The sequence below is a fragment of the Haplochromis burtoni genome, unplaced genomic scaffold, assembly GCF_018398535.1.
Source record: "Haplochromis burtoni strain Fernald_Lab_line unplaced genomic scaffold, NCSU_Asbu1 Contig_233, whole genome shotgun sequence".
Classification (NCBI taxonomy): domain Eukaryota; kingdom Metazoa; phylum Chordata; class Actinopteri; order Cichliformes; family Cichlidae; genus Haplochromis; species Haplochromis burtoni.
Genome location: NW_024582594.1, coordinates 637,650 through 656,276, shown reverse-complemented (window position 1 = coordinate 656,276; position 18,627 = coordinate 637,650). Strand labels below are relative to the sequence as shown.

The 18,627-nt window shown below is 39.8% G+C and overlaps 1 pseudogene; it reads left to right on the top strand.

The window, feature by feature from the left end:
• Positions 1 to 8,146: 8,146 nt before the first annotated feature.
• The window catches only part of LOC121815513, a 23,657-nt pseudogene continuing 13,176 nt past the window's right edge, over positions 8,147 to 18,627 (top strand).

Sequence of the window (18,627 nt, the reverse complement as noted above, 5' to 3'; positions counted from 1 at the left end):
TTAAATTTTTATCTACATCCAATCTTACATATTTCTTAATGTGCTGTAGTGTGCAGGGACTTTGAGATGTATCAGACCACACCAGTTGTGGGTTTAAATGAGCTGAGCCCATTTTTGAATAGAGATGATTCTAATTGGATATCAGCTCCATTATTGTCTCCACTAATGACCTCTGTGTGTTTCTCATTAAATTTACTCATTAAACTTGATAAATATATAAATAACAGGAATAAAACAGACAAGAAATGTTCTTAGTTTTAATTGTGGTCAGTTTGGTGCAAATTCTGATTGTAAAGGCTGTCATCTTGTAGATATCCCAATGTGTTGCCGGTCATAATTTTTTTGCACCAGACAAATGCTCACTATATTATAAAACTTAATAAAAACAATAAAAACTAAAACTAATACTGAAACCAGTAAACACTGAAAGGTAACTGAACAGTAAAAAATAAAAATAAAAAGCAGAAGTAGCTCATTGTGGCACATAGAAAACTTAGCACACATACTTGTAACACGATTCAGTGACCACGACTCCTTGCTCTCACACCACATTAACCAAACTGTCTGTTTTAGTTTATCTCTCACATGTTTAAGTACTTCACACTGAGACTCATGCCTGACTCATTTACTTGAATGAGGAAGCTTCATTTTGCAGGAGATTTTATCAGTTTTCTAATAAAATGCTTTTATGTGTGACGATATTAAAAACATCATTTTATTTATATTTATTCTTTATGTTGCATATTAAGGTTTTAACTATATGTCCTTCTATAATAAAACTGCTGAAACCAGTTCCTGATAAGGAAGCAACCTTCAGTAACCTGACATTCTTTCTGATTCTGATTCCAGACTAATGTGTTCTTGTCTGTAAGGCCGTTGTGCGTGTGTTTTGCTTTGAGGCAGCTGTTATGATTTAGCACTATATAAATAAAATTAAATTGAACTGAATTTCAGCTGTGCACTATATAAAACAGCTCACATTTAAATAAATGTGTCACTCTTTTAAAGGTTGGTACCACTTCCTCTGTAAATTTATTTCACTTCACAATATTCTTTGCATACATTTTTGCTGTGTACAGAATCATTGTTATTTTTATTGAGTAGGCAATAAAAGTGAATGAAGTCTGCTTTCTTTTCTACTGTTAACACCGCACTGGTTTGAGTCTTGATAATAGAAAAAGGACTTTTCAAATTTACATCTATCAGTGCTTTGAGCATGAGATTCTCCAGCAAATCCCTATTGATGATTTGCATATGACACTATTTAGCAGTAAGTATGTAGTCATTCAGAGTATATCATCCAGGGAAGTGGTCACCCTATGATTGGAAGGTCAGGGGTTCGAATCCACTGAACGGCTACCCTGAGGTACCCCGAGCAAGGTACCGTCCCTACACACTGCTCCCCGGGCGCTGGACTGGTGGATGCCCATTGCTTCACTGAGTGAATGGGTTAAATGCAGATGACTAATTTCCCTATGGGGATTAATAGAGTATACATAGTATACATTATTGCAATGAAGTGCTAATAGCATTCAGAGTTAAAAGTAAAAAGGCCCATGACAGTCATCTCAAGGGAACGCCCTATCTTCTCTGTTAATACTGAAACTGTTGAGTCAAAACTTTATCAGCTCTTTATTCTCTGAAAGATAATTGAGTTTCATGGGAGTTTTGCCCAACCAGTGTACGGTGTACAGGAGAAAGCATTCGATCGTGTCCCTCGGGTTTCCTTTATGGACAGGATTTTTAGGCATAGCCAAGTGGCGGAAGGCTTTCAGTTGGGTGGTCTCAGAATCTCATCTCTGCTTTTCGTGGATGATGTGCCTCTGTTGGCTTCATCGGGTGATGGCTTCACCCGATGAAGTCGAGTGCAGTCGAGTATAAAGCGGTGGGAACAAGAATCAGCACCTCCAAAGTGGAGGCCATGTTCCTCAGCTGGAATAGGATACCTCCTGGGCACCTCCTGGGTGAGGTGTTCTGGGCATGTCCCACCAGGAGGAGGCCCCGGGGCAGGCCCAGGACACACTGGAGAGATTTTATCTCTTGGCTTGCCTGGGAATCCCTTGGTGTTCCCCCGTACAAGCTGGAGGAGGTTTTCTGGGCAGAGGGAGGTCTGGGCTTCTCTACTTAGGCTGCTGGTCCCCACAACCTGACCCCAGATTAGTGGAAGAAGCTGGATGGATGGACAGTCTTTGACTTGAAGAAATTTATTTAACATTTAAACCTATTTTCTGCATATTCCAGCATATAAAGTAAAAAAAAATTTATGTTTACACTCACTCTTTCAAATAGATGCAAGTAAAACACAGCAAAAAATAGATAAAATCAAAGAGTCGGCGGCACTAAGTCCTGTTGTTCTTAAATCTATTTTCACCTGTTTAGAAGAAGTGGAGCAGTCGGAGATTTGCCCGGGGGTTTCTCGGGGAATTTCACATTCTCGTGGCAGCATGCTATGTGTTTGCTCACATTTGCAGTTAAATTTTTCTGTGTAGAAAGAAGTTTTCCTCCCAAGTAGAGTGTACAGGATGCTAATGTTTTTGTCACTTTTTACGGAATCAGGCTCAAAGTAAGGTCAGTACTTCCACACATTAAACGCTACATGGTCATACTCTCTAGTAGTAGTAATCTAATTACTTTATTGCAATAGTAATCTCTTACTTTACTTGTTACTTGAAAAAAGTAATTGGATTACAGTAATGTGTTACTTGTAACACGTTACTGTCCATGTCTGCTCTTGACACTGGTTATCACTAAGACTTGGTGCACACGCTAAAATGAATGAAAAGAAGAAAGTTCCATGATTCAGCATGCAGCTGTCACTCAACTTCCCTGCTCGTAGATCGAGATTAACTCGTCTGTCCCAAATCGAGTCAGAATTATCAACATTAAAGGAGTCACTTCTCCAAACGAATACTGAGGATATCTCTAATTCTATTCTAAAACTAAAACTTCAATACAATCAGATTTGGGATCCAAGTCGAAAGCGATATTCTTAACTTTGAATTAGGAGATAAACCCCATAAATGACTTGCCAGACAATTAAAAGATGTCCAAGCCCAATGGACCAAACATAAAATTGTCTCCTCTACCGGCATTTGTTTTGATGTCTTTGTTTGTCTTTATATTGGAATTCACTAACTCTGTGACACATTTTTGATCATTCTAATTATCATGTACATTTAGTTTAAATACCACTATGAAATTTTGTATATTTTTAATACATGATTACTTTATGTGTTTGCTTCATCTATGTCAATAGCTCAGTAGGTAGAGCATTTGCCCCATGATTGGAAGATTGAGGGTTCAAATCCACCGAACGGCTAACCTGAGTTACCACTGAGTAATTTACCCTCCCTACACACATCTCCTCTGGTGCTGAATTGGTGGCTGCCCACTGCTTCCCTGAGTGAATGGGTTAAATGCTGAGAATAATTTCCCAACAGGAGATAAAGTATAAGAAAAAAAATACTTCATAGTCCTTTCCTTTGAAACTTTAATAATTCCAAACTGGTGAAACCCTTGTAGATTCATTACTGTTTCTGTTTAAACTCCTGATGGCCACGAGGTTATCTATGAGTCTCCTAGTATTAGAGTTAATGATGGGTTGTTTCGATAAGATGCTAAATTGGATGTTTCTGCTTCTGGCAGAAACATTTACTTGTGTTTAAGGTGAATGTTAGATTCAATTCAGTATTCTAATCTTTTTATATAGATGACACACTTTTGCACTCTCTATGCAAAAAATGGATAGAACACCCTTCATTGCCGTGTTATATCAAAACCAAAAAAATAACGCACTATATTTTTGAATACTTAAAAGAAACACAGGCGTTGTCGTTGCTGATGCTTTATTGCTAGATAGTTGAAACAATATGGAAAAAGAAGCATAGGAAGTGCATTACAGTTCTGAGTTCAAAAAAATATTTTTTCACATAAAAGTTAAAGACAGAATGCCATGAAGTACAAGCACATAGATATTCAGCATGTCGTCAAATCCATACCGGCTTCTTTCCTAACAACAACATGTGGCTTTAAAGTCTCTCATTGGCTGGCTTCTCATACTTATTCCCCATCTTTCCAAGAAGAACCCCATTTCTGGTATGAAAAACCTCAGCCAAAGACGGACTCATGGCCGAGGGGATATACTCCTGACACTGGTTCCCACTAAGACTTGGTGCACACTCTACGATGTAGGAAAAGAAGAAGGTCCCATGATTCAGCATGCAGCTGTCGCTCACCTTCCCTGCTCGCAGATCAAATGAACACTCGCCTAACAGATCACTGTTCCAGTAACTGTCCTCATCATACACAGAAAATTTAAGTTTGTTTTTCATGTTGATGGTGATGGTTCCAAACTCAAATGTTTCTCTCCATCTAGGGTTGTCATCATTACTTATAATATCAGTGCGCTTTTTCTGATCACCATATGTCACCTCCACTGAACCATCTGTCTGAGTCCACAGTAAGAAGGATGTTAAGCTGATGATGAGATTCACTCATGATGTGATCTTATAATGACTTGCAAGATCATTCTTCCTGGTTTCAAAACAATGAGAAGCAGAAATTGTTGCCCTCCTTCTCTGAAACTGTCCACTTTAAAAAGCAAGCAGTTGGCCTGTGGGTCAAATGTTTGAAGCTTATTTTGGAAATATGAAGTAAATCCATTCATAGGTGAACCAGTTGTGTTTGTGAGGTTTTAATTAGCCTTTGTGAAGGGGCCAAACAATAATACAGAGTACAACAGCAGTCTGCATGGCTTTTTACAAAGGTAAATAACAATCATAAAATCATTTAGAAACACAATTTATCTACATGGTCACAGAATACAGTCAGAACATTCAGTGCAAAATGTAACTTATACATTTAAGTATATTTTGTGTTAAAGGGCTTCTGTGGCCTTTGTTGCTCAGCTTTAACAATATGAGTCCTTCCCATCAACTCAGTAGCACCACACTGTTATCTGTGTAGGCTAAACCTATTTCATGCAGAGGGCCTCACAATATGCGATTTTCACTGCACATTAATTCATTTGTAGTTGAAAGGTCAACTTACTGTAACATCAACAGAAAAGTATAGTAAAGAAGTAAATTAAAAATAATAACTATACAAGAATATGCCATATTGTGAGTGAATGGAATCTGGTAGGAAAGTTATCCAAACCACATAACACACACATCTGGGAATATCCACAAGATCCCGGAAACACACGCACACACCGGTGTCAGGTTGAGGTGAGCAACAGCCTTTTTATTTGTGACAACATGGACTGCGGTTTTTTAGCCTTTCAGTTCAGCAGGCAGACACACTGGATGGCTGCCACCAGAGCGGAGACACATGATGCTCCGATTCTTCCTGCACACCTGTTCTTCCCGCCCTGCGACCTCACTGCATCACCCCTCCTCTGCAGCAGGCCTAGAGACTACACCTCCGCCACACCAGCAAAACTAATCTTTGATTATCTAAATATTATATGTTATGTTATATAGTAGAAGAGCAGGTAGACGTGTTATGACCTGCTGCAACCAGAGACGTGTTTATGACAGAGATTCGGAGAGATCCGTCAGTTATTTCATTGCTGTTCACGGCAGGCTAATGTGATTCTCAGCCCGTTACGGACAGTTGGCTGCTGGCCGTTGAGGTTACCTCAGTCTAGATTTTAATGGTAGTAAATTCTAAACCAGTTTACGTTTAAATACACGTATCACGTCACAGATTAAAAAGAAGAAGAAGAAGTAAAAAAGTGTTCGATAGATAATCATTCAATTATAACGCGGTTAGGTCATGACTAATCTAATTTAAAAGCCTCTTGTCACCTCTCGAGGCACTGACCTACTTTAAAGACCCACAAAGTTCTGAGCAAGTTGCAGTGGTGATGGTGGGAGGACCTGCGGACACTTTCAGATAGGAAACTTGGTTGAGCTTTACACTTACGTGAGGCTCGGATTAACAATTATTTTTAAAAGATGAAACTTAGATGTTTCAAAGTCTGATATTCTATGTTTGTAAAAGGGTATCATGTTTCTATTTCCTGTCAATCTTTCTTGTTCTTTGCCTATATGGATAACTGTTTGTGGATTGCTAAGAATGTGCAGTGCTGAGTTTGAGGTACTTTGATGAGCAATTCTCATATGTTGGCTAAAAGCTTTTCTGCTAATCACTGTTTCCCCAAGACTCACAAAACGTTTTTTTCTGAGACTAACAAAGAACTTCAGTTTTGATTGTGCCCTACTGTTGTTGCAGACTTCATACCTAACCATAGCTAATAATTATATAAATATGCATGAGCCACAACTCCTCCCCAATGGTGTTAAGGACCATTAAAGCCATATACGAAACGATTACTGAAAGAATTTGCTGCTCAAAGTGGTTTTACAAGGGGTGTACATATTCTTTTCCACAGGATTTTGTTACTCCTGAGAACATTTTCTTTCTCACATGACTGTCTTCACTTACTGGAACATATTAACAAGCCACAACAAAACAGTTCCCCCATGTGTGATATTGGTGTGAACCAGGTAAAACACGTCTTTGTGGGATTGTGGGTTTTAAATTTCTGAGGTATAAAGGAGCGTGGTGCAACTAAAACTTCACTCTTTCATCTTTACTACCCTCTAGGTAAGATAATAGAAGGTACTGACCAAAGCTTTCAGTCAGCTGTCAAGGTAAGACCACCAAGTCCTTTGTTCCGTATGATTTTCTTTTTGCCGTTTGGTTAATACTTTAGTGTAGTGGCTCTGAAAACATTGGTCATGCTCCAGTGGAGCTGCACGAAGTCACTGCATGACCAGTAGAAACTAGATAAGACAGTTAATGTAACAAAACTATGCAAAACAAGAGTTTTTTTAAATTCAACTCCGTACAGTTTATTTTGTTATCATGAAATATTATATGTTCTTAGTTGTTTACAAGGAGTAACATGTTTAGCCAAATATTCTATTTATATTGCTGGCTGCCTGAGTGGTGTCCAAAAAATGACACGGGCTTTATAGATAACTGCAAAACTTTTTATGTTTTGTTATTAGAGACAGCATCCATCCTACTTGGAGGGAGCAACTCTTATTTCTAGAAATGTGGCTTATCTGGGGGACACCAAAGTGTTCTGAGGCCGGCCGAGAGATATAATCTCCCTCACAGTCCCTGTTAGTAAATTATTTACTAGTTGATCATCATATTTATTTACTTATAATTTACATCATATTTAGCTCCTCAGAATTTGAAAGCCTTGAATCAGAAGTATACTCCTAGCGAAATTTTTACTATTGATCTATTTATAATTTCTTTAGCCCGTGAAGTTGAACGTCTTGGCTCTACTCTTACTAATCTTAAAGCAGATAACCCATTAGCTGGAGAGGAGATGGTGTCTGAGTAATTTAGAAGGTCTACAACAAATTTGGGTCTAATAAAGGTTATCTTATCTTATCTAATATATCTTATCTTATGTTATTTATGCTGGAAAAAGAGTTTCTTGCTTTATAAAATAAAACCCCCTGTAAAGCTACACCTTGCCATTCATCACTGATTAAAGAAAATAAGAACAACCCCAGGCTTCTCTTCAGCACTGTCGCCAGGCTGACATGGTGAATGCTTCTTCACTCTTGAGGATTCATGTACATTAGAATATCAAAGCAGACAAAGCTGCCTGGATAGAGTGAGGAAGAAGCAGGATATATGTTGACAGCTCGCTAGCTATGAATTCAAATGTTACCTGCACATACTTCACATGAGCAAAATCAAATGTAGTCAGAAAAGATAGGATCTTTGGGTGAGGTATAGTGGATATTTTCGGTGTTTAAGTTTACACTGGGGGGCAGCATGGCGGTTAGCACTGTTGCCTCATAGCAAGAAGGTCCATCAGTCCAGGGTCTGTGTAGAGTTTGCATGTTCTCCCTGTGTTTGCGTGGGTTCTTTCTGGGTACTCCGGCTTCCTCCTACAGTCCAAAGACATGCAGTTAGTGGGGATAAGTTAATTGGTAGCTCTAAATTACTTATGGGTTTGAATATGAGTGTGAATGGTTGTCTGTGTCTGTGTGTTAGCCCTGTGACAGACTGGCGACCTGTCCAGGGTGTACCCTGCCTCTTGCCCTAAGAAAGCTGGAATGGAATTTTGCACTGTTTAACTTCCCTTTTGTTCATGTAATTTATTCTCCTCTCATTGTTAAATGATTCCATTCAGATGGCAAAGCTGTGGCACGTCCTGCTCCTGTGTTGGGCATGGACTCCCTTGTGCCTTCCTTCCAGTGTGAGCTTCATTGGTACACCACAGGAGTGTGAAAAGGCTCACTTTGTCCCTGGTTACAACTTGGGTGGTGAAGGCTTTGACATTGTGACGATGGAGAGAAAAGGTGCCTATGTGATCGACACTGAAACATGGAAGATTGGAAATGGTACCTGTAGGATGTACCGTAACGGCTACATGAATGGAGAGAAGCAGAAGGTCCCTGTTGCTGTGGTGGACTGGAGAACCCTGCCCAAGTGCAGTTTGAAGGTCTCCAGTGTGGTCTATGATTCTGTTGAAACTCTTGTTAATGACTCGACATCATCTGTATCCAACAACTGGAAAATTGGCCTTGACATCCCGGTAGATCCTTCAGTAACAGTTGGGGTTGGCTTAGGAGGTTCTCACTCAAGAGATTCCACCTTTGCCATGAAAAAGTCAAAACAAGACCGCTACACCTTCTTACACCATTCGATCAACTGTCATTACTATAGGTGAGTATGTCAGGGGATATTTTTCTTATTTGAGTAATTTTTATTTATTTATTTTTTAGGTATTTCTTCTTTAGTTTAGCATCAAGAGTGATTTAAAATGTCACTGAAGTATTACATTACTGCGATGTGGTGTCAAACATCCCCCCCCCCCCCCCGACACACACACACCACACACACACACTGGAATAATTCAAATCTACCATATACATATGTATATACAGTATATGTATATATATATATATATATATATATATATATATATATATATATATATATATATATATACACATATACATATATATACATATAAATATATATACATATACATATATATACATATATATACATATACATATATATACATATATATATACATATATATATACATACATATATATATATACATATATATATACATATACATATATATACATACATATATATATATATATATATATATATATATATATATATATATATATATATATATATATATATATATATATATATATATATATATATATATATATATATATATATATATATATTATGTTTTTATTGTATGATGTGAAAAGAGGGTTTTAAAATCGATTTTCCCATTCAAATCGATTTTAGCTTTAATATGCAGATATCGATTTATTAAACGATCACTGTTAATATTATGTTTCCAGAAACGCAGAATCTCAGGTTAACAGCTCACAAACTAGTTTCACAACCACCAAAAGCTAAAACAGGTGAAACATCTTCAAGCAACTTAAAGAAGTTCGGTGTTTTTCTTTCCAAGCTCCTTAGACTTCAGAAAGTTACACACACATAACAGGGGCGATAGCTTGTATAGCACACTGTATATTTCATACATAACATCTTCTCCCCACTAAGGTAAGCGACCGCAGCACTGCCCACAGAAATATTTCACTTAACCTAAATGGTACTTTTTTTTTTCTTTTCTTTTCTTTTTTCTTCTTTTCTTTTCTTTCTTTCTTTTTTATTTTACAACACGGTAACAAGTGGGTGGCTTAGTGACCCTCACTGGATAATGTCTAACAATTTCTGTAACCTGTATACACTCAGTGTTTCAATAGACTGGTGTGTTTCTGGATTTGTATTAAACCCCGAATCCGTAACTTTTAAATATTAAGGTGTTTTGTCATTTGGATGGTTGTCTCGAGGAATGGCGCCTCGAGACGAATCCAGACTTGTTCTCAAGGTTAAAGGCTCACAAACTGGTTTACAACGAATCTTATTCTGGTGCAACTTGATGTTCACAAACTATAAGGCGTTTATAGAGAACAGGTGGAAGCAAGGTGCTTCCAACACAATGGCCATCACTACAAGAAAGTTCGGCTGGGCTGGTGACATTTAGAATAGAATGATTAATTTTTTGAAATAATTTATTTGTTTCTATCCAATGCTCGCGCCTATACAATCTAGTCACCAAGAAAAGAGTATACACAGGCAACACACACAACTATGACACAGAGTGTGTTGGCGATATACTAGCCTTGGTATAAAGCAAGTCAGCTCTTGTTAGCTAATATTTCAATACGAATAAATCATACTTCTTTCACAAAATAATACCTACTATACTAAGGCGCTAATATAGCGACCGCAAAAGTGCGAACTGTTACACCACAGAATATAATTAATGATGGTTATCTACGATTATAGAAGCGTACAACAATTAATGAAAGGTCTCTGGTACTCTTATGGTATGTTACAATGTACATTTTTTTTTTCTTTTATCTTTGTGTCATTTTTTCTTCTTTTCTTTTATAATACTGTTCTTGTACAGTTTTATGATATTTTGACCTCAGTAACTACCATACGTGTGTTAAAGCAAAGTGGGGCTCTGGGTCATAGTGGTAGGGATACGTCACTCACAACTAGCTATGGGATAATCGTCTAAAAGGAGCTAAATTGTAATCCTAGGGTGATAAACCTGTATATGATGGAAACAACCTCATTATCAGCATAAAAGTTTCAAATTAGGACATAGGTAGTACAGAGATGATATTGTTCATGGCATATGGTATATTGATGGGTTCACGGAGACAGCAAGATACTGTTAGTTCAAACAGTATCTATTAATTTCCTGTGATGTAAGATTGACTCACAGGAAAATGGTGGTAGCAAAGCTGTATCTGTGAAACATTTTACAGCACTAGTTGCCATGGGGTCTCTTGAGTGGACTCAGTTTGAAGATATAGAATTGTGGCTAAGGAAAAATATAGAATAATTACATAGAGGTTTATGTCTCATAAATAGGAAGGCATTGATGCTAACAAGTACAGTTATTGGTGAGTGGCGGTAGAGTCTCAGAAAATGCTACCGTTACTGTTATCTTTATTGAATTGAAAGTGTATGGTTTGCTATGGTAAGCAACTCAATTTGGTTAGTAGCTCAATTTACATTGTTTGTTTATATAATTGATTCAAATTTAGTCGAGATGTAGTATAATACAATGGGTAAAAATTGGCGTATGGTTATGTAGGGGTTGGTATTTGAAGGGTTACACTCAGTTCAAGAATATGGGTTCACATGAGTTTTTATTTATGGTTGGGTCAAGTGTATAATGTCAAGGAGATGTGACAGAGTTCAGCGGTAGAGCTGATAGAACGAGGCTTGTAAGGTTTGAAATGAAATGTACTTGGACCTTTGTAACTTAAAACCAGTATGAAGTGGTGGTCTTAGTGGTGGTACCGGTGGAGTGACTACTCATAAGGGCTTAGTGTAGCACAGCCTATGACAGGGTATACCTCGACAGAGTGAAAACGCGTAGTAGCGAAAATAGTATAAGAAGATTGCCGGGAATAGTTAATAAGAGAGATCCAGCAATGATTGGACAAACCTGCTGAAGATATAATTATCATAAGCGCATGCATGTGGAAATAGAATGTTCAGCTATAACAAATTATCTGATTCTTCATATGGGGTACAATAACGTTGGATTTTGCTCCCTAGTCAACCACTGCAATTTTTGATATAGCCACGGCTCAGTCGCAAGTTTATATGTCATACACGTTTTGTGAGATAATGGACACTGGGGCCTCCAAATTTCTTATTCCTCCACACTCAAGGTGTGTATAAAACTATAAAGTGAATAACGAGTCCGTTTTGTGTGAAGTGGTATGGTTCAGGCCACCTCCATAGATATATTTAAAATTTGTAGTATTGGGTAAATGATTGTGGTAACACGGATATCGAGGCCCTCTTGTTTTGTTATGTTGTCCAATAAAATAGGGGTTCGCTGCAGTCCATGTTAACTTTAGACTGGGTGGTTGTGGGTCTGCGTGTGTACTGTCTCTTCAGTTCTACCTCCCATTCTGATAGTAGAAGGGCTTATTTAATGTGTGTGCTATAAGACGCATTGTCAAGGAGGCTTCCAGAGCTTCTGGGGAGATCAGACCAGGCCTTGTAGGATGTGAAAGCTACTGTACACCTGTGACCCGTGCTTGCCAGAGAAGCAACAGTTGGTGGGGTCTTTAGCCTCCGGTCTAAGATGCTCCTTTGCGTGGATAGGGTGAGCAGCTTCGGCAGAGTAGGCCATGGAGGAATGGTAAGAGTCGCTTGTACAACGCACGAGGAATCGCACTGTTGAAATATGAAGCCAGTGCTCTGAGAGCTATGAACATAGCGTCGGCCCACAATGTCAGCATCTGTCCACCATGTCTTCACTGAGCCATCCTTGCTACTGTGTTTCTCCGACCAGGACACTCCTTGGCTCCTACGCCCACATACTGGTTGTTCGACATATGTAGTCTGCCAAGATTCAGGACACTCAGGCGTGGTCTGCACCGATCTTCTATGTCTCCCCATAAATGAAGACACACATCCGAGATCAGTGGTGATAGAGCATGACACGGCAACCTGTTAAAAATGTAAATAGATTGGGATGAGGAAACACGAGAATTTGGGCTACAGCACCTTTTATGGATGTCAAATAATAACAGGTCCTACTGGCAGAACAGCTTCAATCCTGGTCTTTAATAACTTTCTCTTCTTTTCTCAATCTGTAACCCTCCTCTGTAGATAGGCCAATACTTCCTTAAGAGAAACTGACGGTAGCTGAGTGCCTTAGCTTTTACTTGACGTTAGACATGCTGAACCAGCCCCCGCATTGCTGAGGATGCAATACTGTCACAACAGGTCACCTTTCTATAGAACTCTTGCGTGGATAGGGAGCGAATGAAGCTCTTTCATATAAGTTTCATATCTTCTACCTCCATCTGTAGATAGGCATTTGCTAAGCCCAGCTTACTGAAATGCTGACCCCCTGCCAGAGAAGCAAACAGGTCCTCAATGCGTGGAAGTAGGTACTTATCCACACAGAGCTGTGAATTGAGAGTGACCTTGAAAGCCCCACACAGTCTCACTGAGCCATCCTTCTTGTTGACAGGCACTATGCCCCACTGGTGTGAAGACCCCAAGTTCAGTCAGGCGTTTCAGTTCAGCCTACACTCGAGGTCAGAGAGCATAAGGCATGTTACATGGTGGACAGAATTTGGCTACATTATCAGGCCTAAGAATCAATCTGGCTTTAATTCTTTTCATTGACCCAAACTCCTTAGAGAAAACAGCTGAGTGTTTCGTTAGCACAGCCCCCAGATTGTCATTTCCACTTTGCTCTCTGGCATGAACGTCTTTCAAGTTCAGTTTAATAATTCCCAACCACTCTGGTGCCAGCGGTTCCCCAGTGTATGTCTTCAGCATGATGTCAGTGGGTTGCAGCAGCAACTGACTCAGCATACTTTTGTACTGTTCTCATGGGAGCAAAGACACACCACCCCCTGTATCCAGCTCCATCTTCATTTTCTTCCCGTTAACTACAGGCATCAGGGAGATAAGTGAATCCTCCTTCACTGCGCACTAGAAGCCGAACATGGATGACTTTTATCTAATACGTTCTTCGTTTCTCTATATAATTAATTCATCGCTCCACATTACACTCACCTTGTGTTTAACTGCATCTAGGTTGCCTAGGAGAGGTTCCCCCAGGTTTGTTCACAGTATTGTCTTCAGCAGCGATGTTATGTCATCTGCGCGTCTCTGCCTCAAGTCATAGCAACTCTGACTAGCAAGGCCATACTTTTTGGTACGTGTGTCTTCGTATTGGGCAGCAAATCTTGGAAGACCATGTACACCTCAACCTGGCTCTACTTATCCAGCACCATCTTCAGTTTTCTTTTTACGCCACATTCCGCGTTTTCACGTGCGCCCGTTGTAACTAGGGCCTAATAGCCATTCCCTCAACCGCAGAGCTGTAGGAACAAGGGTCGCAACTGCCGTTACTCCTCTTGTACCAGCTTAGTCGGAGGGCATCAACATCAAGTATGAATGACAGTATCCATACTATTCATTCCCCACAGCCAGTATGGTCAATCCACTCTTGATTTCCTCACTCTTCCTTATTCGTTTGCGAAACAGTTCACCCCATCACCGTGTTCACTTTACAGAGAAGCCACTTAACTGCTGAAGGCTTCCACATGATGAATTCTTCCTTCTTTTTGGTCCTTACTCCTGTGTTGCTCTTAAGCTTCGGCACTGTCACCCAATTTCTATTGGCAAGTTTCCAAGGTTCAACTTGTCTTTCCTCGGGCACGTTCACATCCTTGTTCCTGTGAGATCGCTATTCTTTGGGCCTTGCTTCAAAATGTACTGCTGTCTCCCTACCATCAGTTACCTTCGACTGCAATACTTTTAGTTCCACGTAACCGACTGGGTAGGGAGCCTTTCTGTCTCCCCGCTCAAGAGAGCAAATCCTTTGCGCCGAGACATGGGAGTCCAACACCAAGGTACCTCTTCACACAATGGGTCATTTCTCCAGTCAACGCAACGTTTTTCAGAAAATTCATACTCTTACCCCCCACACCTAAGCGCACTGTTGGCGGACATTCTGCTCCAAAATTCACCTTCTCTGTTTTGGCCGGAAACAGCACCCCTGATTTCCTCTTGTGGAGGGTATTCACCATGTATAAACGCAATAGTAATGGCCCAAAACTTTAATCTGTGGGCACACTTTCACACAATTTGTCATAGTGTTGCTTGGGATCCTGGAGCGCTAAAGTTTGTGGCAGCTTAAGTTCCAACCTTGCTTTCGCCAGGATATAAACCGTGCAGGCGCAGTTACCCCTATTCTGGAGGGCGTCATAAATAGTATTGCGACGCTTCTTCCACTACAGCACATCTCAGCAGCAACTCGGACCTAACTTGTAATATCCATCATTATCCAGACATGCAAATCTGGTTATGTCCATCCCGCTGGATGCCAAGGCAGTGATGCAATTTTGTTCTCAAGAATACAACCAGGCTTCAAAATATACACTGTTTGACAATGTTCCATCGACATGTCTTACCCTATGTCATTCCAAAATCCACCAGGGAATATACTCGTATGCGTCTGGACCCTAAGGTTTCCCATGTTTCCCACCGCCATTGATGCATCTGGATCCGCTTGCTTCTATTTGCAGACAAGCAACCACCTGTTTGCGGAGGGTCAAAATAAACTTCTCGACCTTCGAGCATATGTAATTGTGAAAAAGCACAAGCTCACCTGCAGGGCTTGTTCGGGATACGCATACCAGGACAGCTTGGATTAAGCGTCAAGCTTCATCCACTCACACGTTCATGCTTATGGGTGGTGGGGGACCTTTGGTTTTCCATCCCACACCCTCATCAAACCAGCATGGCCCCACACGGGTCACATTTGGGTGTTCAGCTTACATTCTCAAGTGCCACTGCGAAGTATTATGGATCATTAGCCCAGGATGAGGCCAATAGCGTTCTTTCAATACCAGACTAAATCGTCAACTAGCCACATTATTAACTAGGGTGCGTGTGTTGGCCCCCACTACCTGGACTGAATGCCTATGACCCTCAAGCATCAATCGAATAGGTGAGAGGCTACACACTCTGGGCACCATTTTGGCATTTCCATCCCACAGCCCATAACAAATGTCCCACTCTTTTGAATTGTCTCGCTTGTCTTCATCATGGCCACACACAGCTTCAGTCAATTGGGAACAATACAATTAATTGCTAAGCAACAAAAATCGCTCAGGCCATGGTCCTTACTTCTCCGTATCTAACCTCTAGTACCAGGCTCTTGTGGAGAAGACTCAAGTTTGTTTCTCAAAATTGCTAATAAAGGATTCTGTTCTCGTCATTCCTTCCGCACACTCTTGAGCGTCCCACGTAGTCAGTACATGGGAACACGGTTTAGGTTATGCACCAGTTCGAGCCAGTTCTTGCTTCACAGGCATCAAGGGCTGGGTGCCCACTACCCTGGGGGATGTCTATTCAGTAGCTTTTTGTGTTTCATAAGCCAAGAGAGGCAACACTTAATGTCCTGACACTACCATAGTTCAAATTTTGGGCTTATACATATAGCAGAAGAATTTATATAGTCCCTTTTGCATTCAATATAGTAATGGAGTATTTTTAGGACTTTCGGCCAGAATAAAAACCCGAATCATTGCTACAAACCTTTTCCTTTGTGCTTTGGGCTATTATCCTGTCTTCTGCACATCTATGGTTACCTTAACTTTCGAAGAAGTACCTAAGTTTCGTGAATGAATAAAAAAGATCTTTAATGTGCGTATCTGCAATATAACACGTGGTTTTCACCGCGTGTGGGAGCGGTTAAAACAAAACTCATTCATATCTTGTTTTTCACTGTCTATCCTAAATCTTCTTCACTTCTTTGACACGGGAGTAAGTATTTCAAGTATTTCGTCGCTTTTTGTAAGATAGTCCGCAGATAGACCACTTAAATTCCAATGATCTTGGCCGCTGGTGTCACTCATCTAAGAGTCGGTACAAAGCATATTAGTTTATAATAAAGACTCATGTTTGCTCCGATATAAAAATTGGAGTAAGCAACCGCCATCAGAAGATGAATACTGATATACAATATGGTTTGCATTCAATGAAATATTGGTAAATATTGCCTCATCTGTAACTGTTTTGAGTCAAAATTGAATTGTTAAGATCCTTGGACATGCGAAGAATATTTTGTAGCGTATATCAGGGTCCATTATAAGAACATGGCGTCAGAAGAATTAAGTGGAATAAACCAGACTCCAATTACAATGAATTGAATATATGCCTCTCTCGGGTTATTTTATCACGCTTATCGTTCAACTATCATTAAAAACCCTCTATCGGCAACTAAATGGGGTATATTACCAAATTGCTTTTGTCATATTGGAATTCTTACTGGCATTAAACACTAGGATCCATTATGTGGTATCATAAATGTGTGTAGGACCTAGTATTTCCGATTTGTAGTAATAACATTAGGATTGGTTTGAATACAGTACTAGGGGAATTAGTAGGTAAAACGCGTATGAGCAGATGTTTTCCTGTATAATCAGTTGAAAGTATTGGTTTCGTTTCAATCACGATGAGAAAAAAGACCAGGTGCTATATTTTCCCTGTGGCACGGAATGTTTAGTTCAAAAAAATTGTATATTGGAGGTGTGAATAGTGGTCCTAATCCAAGCGGAGGATATCTACTGTATGTCCAGTTTTTACGCATAATTGAATGCCCGGATAAAGTGATAACCCAGCCAAGCCAGTGGATGAGAGCCATATTCACCCCAAGTTTGTATTTTTATCGGAATGGCAGCTGGATAATGGGTTCCAGAATACATGGCACAGTAGCAGATCAAATATGTTTTGACATTCTTTCTCATATCTTGCTATTGGGATTGATTAACAATTATGTATTGGTAGTGATTACGAATTGAATTGATACCATTATTGGAGGTATATTTGCCTTATATATTGGTTTGTCTATCATGGCCAGCCAGGATAGTCTATAACAAGAAATACGGGTGATAGCAACAGAGTCCATGCTCATCTTGACACCGTTCAGGTGATACATGTTGTAAGTCAAGTTCTGGGTTTCAATCATTTGGGCAAAGACAAGTGCTTTCACGCTCTGGATGGGTCTACCATTCCCCCTTATTAACTACTAATAATAAGGACTGGCGACCATTAGTCTAAAAAGTACCTTATACAATAATTTTGCCCATTTGAACACTGGCAGGTTTTTATCATTTTTGGAAGCAAAACATTACAAAAAGGGCCCAAATCCATGGATATATATATACAGTTCTTTGAGTGTGCCTGCTTGGCAAGGGATGTATGGCATCTGAATAGCAAGCTCAACAATGTTGCTTTGGATCTAGGACCTCTGCGACAATGTGGCACATTGAGAATGAGAGCATTGACGGAGAATTCAATATCTTTGGATAAATTAGTTCAGTTTATTGAATCATTCCTGTTTTCTCTTGTTGCCAGTCTAAACAGATGAACTGAGATAACTATCACGCTCTTCTTCTTTGGGCAGGATCAATGGTAACTTCCCGACCATGTCAGATGTAAGCAGAGTATGAACTCAATTGAACTCTCATTCCGCTCAGACGCAATTAAGTTAAAATAATCCTCCCTTCAAACTAGAGCCGCACACCAACAAATTCACAGTTATAGTGTCACGAGAATCGGAGATAAATGGGAAGCAAAGATTTAATCGTTTGCACTCTGACACCAACGTTGTTTCACCATAAACTTCTGCATTCTACACATATGAGCAGATGGGTCCTCATTTTGGATTTGCAAAGGGTTGAAGCTGAAGCTAATACACTGACAAGGCAGCCTATCACACCTTGATGTCGGGCACTTTAGGATGGTAGTATCTGCATTAGAATTGTGACCATACTGATCATTATGTAGGATGGTTACGCATGAACGCTAGGTCCTTTGACAGCTAGGGTGGTTTCCTGCTTTAATTGGATTCACTCTCCAATTCAGTTGTACGATACTTTTGTTGTGGATGTATATTGTGTTTCGCCTTTTATAGAGTGAGTCAAGATTTGAACACAGTCCAGAGGGTGGAAAATATATCTCTATCTGGTCGGA